The 10,958-nt window shown below is 40.4% G+C and overlaps 1 protein-coding gene across 2 annotated transcripts in view; it reads right to left on the reverse strand.

Annotated features, from left to right (window-relative positions):
* chst8 (carbohydrate (N-acetylgalactosamine 4-0) sulfotransferase 8) overlaps positions 1–10,958 on the reverse strand; it is an 81,525-nt gene extending 70,567 nt beyond the window's left edge. The window contains exon 1 of one of the 2 annotated variants that reach the window (XM_088370905.1): positions 10,777–10,958. The gene's annotated coding sequence lies outside the window, so the exon portion shown is untranslated. Of the gene's footprint in view, positions 1–333; positions 582–10,776 lie in introns of those variants that run through there. The other variant, XM_088370906.1, reaches the window with a different exon arrangement.

Genomic DNA, 10,958 nt, shown 5'->3' on the forward strand with positions numbered 1-10,958 from the left:
ACTTTATAATCAACGCAGCAAACTTTATTCACTATATTCCAGCTTTCCTCATCGTTTGACTTTATAAACTCTTCTCAATACATCAAGCCTTCAAAGTGCAATAAAAAGCAACAAGAAATTCTCAACAGCTTCAAGAGATCCACAGGCTGCCTCTGACATATGGTCGGGGGACGTGCGGGGTCAACACCCTTGCACACATGCACAGCTAGCACTCACTGGAACATCCCCACTCAGAAACCCACGCGCGGGAAAATGGAGAAAGCAAGCTGAGAGTGTAACATGAGCCCATAATAGAAAAAAAAAAACTCTCATGGCTCCGAGCGCAGCTTTTACCTTTGCACGACTCCTGACGACCACACAGCCCGCGAGAAGCCGGTGGCGGCTTGTGCTCGGCGCGCCCGACGCCTCCTCACGAGTTGATCGGCACTGCTAGTTTCCACGTTTCAGCACCACGGAGAGCGCCCGGACACACTGCAAACAGTGCCGCGCCGGGAAGCGGGACTCAAGTTTGACAGCGTCTCGGAGCCGCTGCGGCCGGGGCGAGCATGCCTGGTGCTCCTCGGCCGTGCACGGAGGAAAAGGGGTGACACGAAGGGAGGAAGCGAGAGAGGGAGGGAGGGAGCCAATCGCGATGCAACTCGCAAACTGCGCAGCGCCCGAGAGTCTCTAAGGACCGGCGCGACGCGTGTGTGCGCTCTCCTCTATGCGTGCGCGCGCGCGTGAGTGTCTCCAGGCGTGCACGTCTGCAGCAGGAAAGCACTTTCCTCTCTTTTCTCTCCCTCTAATTCACGTCCGACTTATTCTCCTTCTTTCCCCACTGGAACACATCGTTGCCTTGCCTCTTTTGTCTTCAAGACCTTAGCGCGTACGTTAGTCCGGTGTTGTCCGAGGGGAGCGATTTGATTAAAGTCCTCCTCTGTGGTGTGAACAACTACGCAGATTAAATCCAGTAGTTTTTTTTCCCAAATGCAAAATAAAGAAAAGAAAGATGAGAGCGATGCGTGATGCTGCTTGCAGCTTGCACACGAGCTGCAGTCCTAACACACAGCAGAGGCGGCGTTTGAGTTGAAAGCGTGCACACACACACACACACTCTATCTACACTTGCATGTGTGCTGCAACTTTTTGGAAACACTTTTAATCATCACAGCCAGAAAAATGTGCAACAATTTGCTTTTAAGTGAAAAATCAATGGTCGGGAAGCGAGTGGGAATTACTACAGCGAGTCTCTGATCATCAATCAAAAGCACTCATACCTCTAATAAAGTTGTTTAATCTTGCAATGATTTGAACGAGGGTTTTTTTTTGCCACCTTATTTCTTGGAAAGCGCTGAATGGGTGTGTGCTTAAAAATACAGCATAAATTAAAAGAGGGGAAAGGGAGAATTGGGACTCGTGTGGTTGTCAAATTTAGAATAGTTATTATGCATTATTGTGTTTTATATTTTTTTTATTATTCGAAATATTTGCGGTATTTTCCTTATACTTTAAGTTGATTTTATTAGCAATTTATTTAGACTTTTTTAAATTACTCTATTATTATTTAAGACTGTGTGTTATTTTGCTTTTTATGTCTCTTATTTGTATTTACTAAAATGCAAATGTAAGAGAATGAAGTCGAGATTCTTGTGAGCAGGGGAGTTAAGATCAGACAATTTTTTAATAAACTGAATTTTAAGTTTACTCATTTTTATTTTCTATTTTTACTTCTAGTTACCTAATATTACTGAATATTTTATTTTATTTTCCCCATTTTTAAAAAATATGCAAAGATTGATTTTATTTATTTATTTTCCATGAATACAGCACCTGTACTGAGGAGGGGAGAAACAAAGGGAGGACAAAATATTTGACGTGCAGCATTATTGTTTTTCCAATTAGGTGAATCTAATAAATTAGCAAGTGAAAATAAATTTAAAAAATAACATTTAAGTATTGCAAGTCCTCCCATCAGCGCTGGCCAACGAGACAATGGCTGTTGACGGTGTTTCAGCATCAGGGTGTGGCTGCCTTCTTGAGACACCAACGCATCCTTGCCGACTTGAGCACAGCAGCGCCCTCTGCTGTACAATGTCAACATCCAGCAGCTAGCTCAGGCACCGCTTCAGTGGCCACGCGGGAGATTTCTGCTTTTGCGCTTTGCTTCGCAAAGCAAAGTGACATGCACGATTTATGGTTGCACTTCACAAAGCTGCTCTGCCTGTAAGTGGGCCACAACGCGCGAAAAACAAGTCCTGAAGATCCGAGCATATATAGAGCACCGAGGAGGGGGTGCGTGTGTGCATGTTCTCCAGTCCTGCGTGGAGAATCTTGCTGAAAAATCTTAGCCTTGCCGCTTTTTGCTATCTAATGCAGATTAGAAATCCTTGAACCATGAACACAGTTACAAAATAATGGGATGCAATTCAAGATTGAGCTTCTTTATGGAAGATTAAAATCCATTTGCTGCATTGGCTTTTCCTGTTTGCCTCACATGTTGAGTTCCTGGTGCTTCCCCCCCTGGCTGCTCCATTCAAACTGGCTTAGTTGGCAATAATTGTGGCCTTGAAAGCCAACCTTTGGAACACAGAGGTGCTTTTGCTGGGGTCCTGGAATGGTCCAGTTATGGAGACGGCTAATTAGCTCTGTGGGGTCCCAAGTAGTGTCGATTGTACCTTAAGGGAGCCCACATGGACTCTGACTGTACCAAGTGTAATAAGGCTGGCCGAGTCAGCAAGTTCGGGAAAAAGCTGATGTGCCTTAATGAACTCGTCCGACTCCGTGACAGACAGACTTAAGATGGAGTTTGAAAAGCTTCGCAGGGCCTTGACACCATCCTTCGTATAAAAGACAAACAACTTCAACCCCTCATGGCGCGCTCATCAATTCCATCCCGTCGTTGCTCATCACTCATCCTGGGGAGGGGGAGGGGGGGCGGCTTCCAATCGATAGATTGGCCCATAGAGCCAGTGGACTCCAGCAGGCTAAAAAAAACAATCAGACAGCAGAGCAAGACCTCCGCCAAGGCTTTGTCACTTGAGAGATCGATGCATGAACGCAACCGTGTTGCATCTTGATCAATAAATGGAGGTTAGCTTACATCTACTGGTACAATTCGATCACAATCAATAGGGGCAGAGTGTAATAAGAGCAACAGTTAGATAAGGGATACAATTGATATCCTGTAAGATTTACTTTTTTTTTCTAGCCGTATAATGCTAAATAAGCTAATCCCAATTTATTTAATTGTTCTTCCACCCAAAGCAGCAGCCCCAGCCTGCTTAGCCAATATAAATTCTAATTATACTGATAATTGTTGCGATTAAGATAATGCTGTAACTATTGTCATTACGTTCATTCGAATTCTTAACCCAGTCCGTGATATTTGACGTCTATTCTCGTCAATGGTAGTGAATGAGTTGATTTTTTAAATATCGGATTTTTTTTTGTTAAATTTTTCGTATTTAGTGGTTGATTTATTGACCCTTTTACTTATTTTAATTGTCTTTTAAAATCATTTTCATTCATTTTAATGGCTGTTTTAATATGTAATCACTCATTATTATTCATATATTCATTTATGTTTGCCGGGCCGAGTAACAACCTCCAGCGTGCTAGTTTAAAGGCATTTCCCCCGCGTCACACCTGTACATTACCCCATGGCAAGAGTCATTACATACATATGGATCTCAAGTAATGAATGATTCATTTCATTATGAGAGGAAGAAAAATGCATCCCCGCGGCCCGATAGCACCGCATATAATCTGGCTTAAAAGTTATTACAGCGGAATAACGGTTACGCGGCCGCGACCAAATTGCTCCTCCGGCCTCGGCAGGTCTTTGGATTGATTGTGATGAATGGGGCGGCAATTTAACGTATGGTGCGAGTCGGAATGAAGTCCAGATTCTTCGGAGTACGCCAATTTATCTGTCACTATTTACTGGCAGCGAGCATAAAAAATATCCCGGTGTGAGAGCAGTGAGATTTTATACTGTGGCACCATGGAAAGCCAAAAATAAAAAAAATATTATTTTTAATGACGAGCTAGCGCATACCCCAAAAAAAACACCACGACCAAAAACAATTGATCTCCGAAATCCGCAAAATCCGTAACGGTGTGGATAAAAAAGATCCAACATGTTTGTTTGGTAATAGCCTGAAACCAAACATATCCAGCTCATATTTTCCGAGCAGAAACTACAACAAATTTGACACATTTAAATATGACCCCGAGCTCAGGCTTTCTGTCTGAACACTTCCAGATAACTTTTCCTGCCTGCGGTTTGAAGCCCTGTTGCGCTCAAGACAAGGTTTTCTGTCGTCTGCATCCTTGTACGGCTTTATGTATATAAAAAAATATTTTATTGAATATTATAAGGCTATTGAATTGAATACACAACAAAGACAATACAACACAATACAACTTTATTTATATTATATTGTATTATATTATATACAAATGAAAGCACAACAAAGACAATACAACACAATACAACTTTATTTATATTATATTATATTATATTATATACAAATGAATACACAACAAAGACAATACAACACAATACAACTTTATTTATATTATATTATATACAAATGAAAACACAACAAAGACAATACAACACAATACAACTTTATTTATATTATATTATATTATATTTTATTATATTATATTATATACAAATGAATACACAACAAAGACAATACAACACAATACAACTTTATTTATGTTATATTATATCATATTATATTATATACAAATGCCTCCCTCAAATAGACGCCTCTCCCTTTTTCCCTTTAGGAAAATAAAATTCATAACTGTCATTATATCATTTCGTAAACTCTTTAGTCCTTTTGAATCCTGTTGCTAACCAAAACAGCAGCACCTATTGAGTCCCTTTAACGGCCTTTCGCTAATCCAACACGTGGTAGGTACAATGTTGTGTATCCACGTTGACATCATTGTCACAACTTGTAATAATAAAGTTTATTATCATTTGAAAATTGCGTATGAAAAAATAAAATATCGACATAATCTCCTCTCTGCCCCTCTTAGCCTAGCCCAGCCATCCCCAATAGACATCACAACCCATTTGTAGTTGAGTAACCGAACGCCCACGGGCACGATATGAGAAAATACTGTACATTGGTATTGGCAGGTTATGTGCGCCTGCATCTGGTTATTTACGTTTGGAAGATTCATGTTCGCTTGAGGACGACCCGGCCCGCCCACAGTGATGACTTGTGACTCAGCGTGTCCCGCGGTCATATATCCATCTCTACGACACCGCCAGCCTCGGCTCGGCACCGGCCGACCAATTTGCTCGGCTTCAGGAGGAGGCAATGTGAAAATAAACATTAAATATTGATTTTGGGCGCAGACTTCCAGACTGGAGCGCACTAACTCACTGGCTTGCTTCGTTTTGCCACTCGCTGTTGTTTTGTGCGATCAATTTTGTCTGGAATTACATGCATGTTGTGTCCAAGCAAACTCAACGGGAACCGTTACAGAATGTAAAGCGTTGTGATTAGTCACATTTTACTAGTTAGTAAAGTTAGTTAGTAAAACTAAATATTTAGAGATTTAGAACACCATCTATAAGAGGGGTGTCAAACTAATTTTTGTCGTAGTCCTAATTTCCTTCGGAGGGTCATGATGACCATCAATCCAAATTAATGTACCAACGCCTCAGTTTAGGCTACTCAAGATGAGGAACTAGTTTTGAAATCAGAGGCCAGTAAAAAACTGTTCCAATATTTTAAAAAGATGAATGGTAACAAATTATCTTTTTTTGTTTTTTTTTTAAGCCAATTTTAGTATTGACACAGAAAGTCGATTTGTCTTTGTGGGCCACATAACATGATGTGGTGGGCCATATCCGGCCCCCGGGCCTTAGGTTTGATACTTGTGATCTTGATCTTCAGTTTAAGATGAGGTCAGCTGCCACCAAAATCGAACCATCATTGACCTAACGAGAGTCGTTATCATAAACGTTAGCTACCAAATGCTATCATTCACATCATGTTTGGAAACAATCAGCTACAAACAGAAGAAAAATGAAGATTTTTGTGATTTTCATCTTCCGTTTGAGGGGTAGATTGTGGCAAATTAGTTTTTCACCTTAACATGAGGTCAGCTGCAACCAAAATCGAACCATCATTGACCTAACGAGAATCCTTATCATAAGCTACTAAATGCAATCATTCACGTTTGGAGATAATCATCTACAAACAGAAGTAAAATGACGATTTTTCACTTTGGCGCAGCAATCCGTTTGGCTATAAGCTTGGAATTTTCAAAGGTTGCTGATAGAGGACAAGCTCTCCGACCATGCCAACCTCTGCAGATGGCATCGGGATAAAGTGGCCTGTCACACGTGCTCGGGGCACGCTTGTCGCAGCAGGTTGTGCCGAGGCTTCTGACACGAACCCCAAACTACATTACGAGGCCCAGAGGGTCCGCGGGGGTGTACTAAAAGCATCACTGGCCACTCAATCCCGCTTCTTCCCCCCACCAGCCCGTCTCAGAGTGTTATTTCAGCTCTTTCTAATGTACTCTGGGGTGCCAAGCTGCACCGCCGACCTGGTCCAAATGAAGCCATTGCATCTTTTCAAAATCACCCCACGGAGATCCCGCCGCAAAAAGGCGGAAGTAGCCCAATCGCAACCTCTCCGAGGTGGCAAATTGCATAAAGTGCACATGGTTCTACTTAAGCTTGAGCTAAAAAAAAAAAAAGGCTCACATCCTCGGGAAATAGCAGTGATGGCGCTCTTTCGCTGCACTCAGGATGCAGACGGACGGCCACGCCCAGTCAAATGCCTGTTCGTCTCATAGGAGGGAGGGGAGGGGGGGAGGGGGGGGGGGATTCGGTGGATTAAACAAAGCTCGCTTCTGTGTGAAGATTCATTCAGGCACTGAATAGATGCTGTGATGCAATCTTACCAGTTCAGGTGTCTTTTAACATTGATGTTTGGTTAAAAAGATTACAAAGAAATAAACACAAAAAATATTGTTTTTGCCTTTTTGACCCAAGTGAAGGTCATCACGTTGACACATAAGATTATATTAGCAAAATAGTAACGGATTTGAACAGCCCTCATCAAGGCCTTTCATTTGAGGTGTGACTTGAAGTGAATTGTGACAAAATAATTTTTCGATGTGTATCGATTTTTTTGGGGGGGATCAAAATAGTGCTTCATTTGAGGAACACTTATGTCATGTTCAATTAAGGTTTTAATTGAAACCTTGAGGTTGGAATAAAATGAGCTATAATAAAATGTGCATTTTTAATCACAATTGCAAGACATAATATAAAATAAATATGGTCTCGGTGCAGCACAGATTATAATATACAATTAAAACTAAAACACATCTACTATAAATCCCAAATCCAGCTCCAAATCTCCTCACTGCATCTCGCTTCATCATCATAACACCAAAAAGTCTCGCATTGTTTGGCGCCATGCCTCGCCAGCACTTTGCAGGCAATTAAGAGAATAACAGCGCCTCGTTTTCCAGCCGCTCCCATATCAGCCTCATCATCTGGGAAAAACAAGACGCTTACTGTGTGAGAAACTCTGCGTCCCAACAGGCCGGCCTCCATAACTACTGCCACGTTCTGGCAGGAGAAACCACCGCGTCGCTAATTAGTCCTTCTGAGGAACTTTTAGAAGGACCGCCTGAAAACTACTGACATCAATAAAGAGATCGTGAGCAGCCCATTAGCTTAATATTTACATTTCGTTCTTCTATGCTAATGTTTGGAGCTGCACGGAAGACAAAAAGCCAAACCATTCCTTGAATTGAATGTCTGAAAAAAAATTGGGGGGATTGCTGTTGTTGGCCGAGCAATCTCGAGTTAGTATTTGAGACCTCCGACAGAGAAGCTGAGTGGACACCTGCAAAGTGTCCTTCTCGCGGTGACTCGGCAGCTGGTCCATGAGGGATCATGTCATGGCGGATCACGGCATGACGAATAGAGCGCGTGCCGCTCCGGCTAACCCCCGCCCCGCTAGCTGTGAGTCGTCCCACCTGACTAATTCGCTCGACCTTGGACTCCTTCGATGGCTTTGAGCAGCTTGTGTTTGCTTTTGTTGACATGTTCCGGACCTCTTTGTATTAATTAATTTGCTCTAAAAGAAGCTAGTTGTCGTTCCTTGAGTTTTCATAGCCTGCAACTATTGAATAACATGGAAATGTGAAAAATGTAGGAGATACTGAGCCAGCACACCACGCTACCAATCGTTCATTGATGAGCTACTCGGCTCTTCGGGCCTCGCTGTCACTTAGCAACAACAAGCGGATGAGTTCATTTTGGCTATTGCTCCTGTTGTTTGCATTATTTACAGGTCTTTTTAAATAATGAAATCTACATAGAAAAGACTCCAAAGGGAAATGCTGTTGATGGAAGGAGAAGGGGGCTAAGTGACTGTTTAGTAATATGTGAAGCTGTAGAAACTAAGTGACGCCTATCAAAATGGAACATTTGGATAAAAAGCTGATTTTACTAAATTTTGTCTTACATTTAGGTTTTGTGAATTCTTAATCTATGGTAACAAAATTATGGAATTTATCTAATTATAATTAATTATTCATTCATATTATTCATTTTAGTGAATGTCAATTAATATTTTCATTTTTGGTGAAATATTTTGCGAATTCATTTATTTTGATAACATTTAATCTTGTCATATGCTCATGAATATTATTTCAATTGAATAATTGAGTTGGAGAAACTATAGAAGTTAAATTGTTTGAAACTCTTTAATTATATTTGAATGTAATAGTTTAAAATAGCATTGACAATAAAGCAGACTTTGACTTTGACTTTTTGACTTTGATCTATATCTCTTAATAATAATTGTTCAAATGCTTTATCTGGAAAATGTCGCAAAATGCTTCAATACTGATTGGTAAATTCATTTTATTTCTAGATTAATAAAAGTATAAACAGTTATTCAATCAAGAGGTGATCATTGAATTAAAAGTTAGACAAACAAATTGCTTTCACTTTATTGTGGCTGATGCTAGCTCGCACTTAGTTTTCGGCTAGCCTCGCAGCTTAAAAGGCATCATCCGTCTTCGACTTCAAGATGAAGCGACCCACAAATGTTTGGCTAAAGGTTATCTGGAGCGTGACTCGGCTCCATTTGGATGTTTGCGTGTTCCTATTTGTCATTCCGGTTCACCTCTTTGGCATTTTCATGTCCTCCTCCCCACAGAGTGCTTGTTTATCTTCTTTTTATCTTGTTGATAAGAGGGAGGTGGCCACGGACAAATGCACTTGAAAAATAAAAATATTCAGCGGGTGTAAGCAGATAAAGATTTGTCAAAAAAATACATTTTACACACATAATATCGTTGTAATGGAAATTCACTTGGAAGGACAAATTGGCTACAATATCGACAGAAGCAATAACAGTGAGTGGTTCGAATTGAATGCTTCCACTTGAAAATATATCGAGCTATGTGATGTGCAAAACAACAAGCTGTTTCCTGAACTCTCTCCCCCCTTCTGCTCCCCCCTGTACTTTTGCGCTATAATTCTATATTCTGCTTATTTATTATGTTATTTATTTATTATTTATTCACCACTCTTATTTATTCATTGTTTGTGCCTTCTTGTTTTTATTTTTTTGTCTTGTTTGTATATTGTGTACTATGTCTTGTCACCGTGGGATAATGGGAACGTAATTTCGATCTCTTTGTGTGTCTTGGCATGTAAAGAAATTGACAATAAAGCAGACTTTGATTTTGATGAGTGAGAATGAGACAGCATATTGCTCACACTCAAGGTCACGTTGCAAAACATCTTGTTCCAAGTAACTCTTAATTATTACGTTTGTGATTGGCTCGCAGCGGCTGCCATGTTAGAAACGCCAACTTTTTTAGAGACTTTGATTTTTTAAGTGTGAGACGTGATAAAATAATAAAGACTGTTCGGAGGCAGAATGCGTTTCATAAGTACATATTTTCAGTATCAAGATCTACTCGTGTGTTTTTAAGGACAATGTGCAGGAAAAGCTCTCGAATTGATTACAACGTGGGGCGAAACACTCACACCTGATTAACCGCTTGTTGGTCTAAAGCCGCTCAAACCGAGAGAATAAAAGGGCTGTGTGCTTGACTATCAGCAACAACGAGGTTAAGCGGCTCCAAGCAAATGGAAATAAACTTATTGTTTGTGGGGAAAGTGGGTCACACACACTCAAGATAAACTTCATGCTATCTCTTACTGTACACTTCAGGCACTTCTACTTAAGGCAAAGCTGACACATTTGTTGGTGAATTCATTCAATTGAAGTTACAAGAAACACATACTGTCTAGCTAGCTAGCGAGTTATCTAGTGTCGAGCTATCTATCTTTTTTTTAATCTTGCTATCTACCTAGATAGCTAAATATTTAGCTATCTAGTTAGCTAGCTATCTAGCAATTTGTTTTAAATCTCGCTATCTAGCTAGCTAGCTAATTAGCTAGCTAGTTAGCTATTATTTCAAAGTCAAAGTCTGCTTTATTGTCAATATCTTCACATGCCAAGACACACAAAGAAATAGAAATTACGTTCCTTATTATCTCACGGTGACAAGACATAGTACACAATATACATCCAAGTAAACAACACAAAAAATAAAAAAAATGAACTTGAAAGACTTTTGGCGTCTTTTGCTATTATTTTGCTATTCGTATATCTTCGTCTATATAGTCATGTAAAAAAAGTCAAAACGCAGGCATTTTTCTGCTCCAAGGTAAGAAATATACTTGTATTGTCTAGGACGTAATACCGTAAGCTGTTTTACCTTTGTTTGTGGATAAAGCTCTGCAGTTGTCCACGTTGTTATATTAATCCTTCCCAAATCAAGAGGCAAACAAGTCCCTTAATCTACTTGCAAAAGCAAACTCTCACAGGCATCTGTGAGCCATGAACTATAGTTACTTTTGGATCTTTCATTCCATTTCATCTGTCATGATAGCCAGAGGC

Source organism: Syngnathus floridae, chromosome 3, assembly GCF_059516105.1.
Source record: "Syngnathus floridae isolate MCC-2025c chromosome 3, RoL_Sflo_1.0, whole genome shotgun sequence".
NCBI classification, from domain to species: Eukaryota; Metazoa; Chordata; class Actinopteri; order Syngnathiformes; family Syngnathidae; genus Syngnathus; species Syngnathus floridae.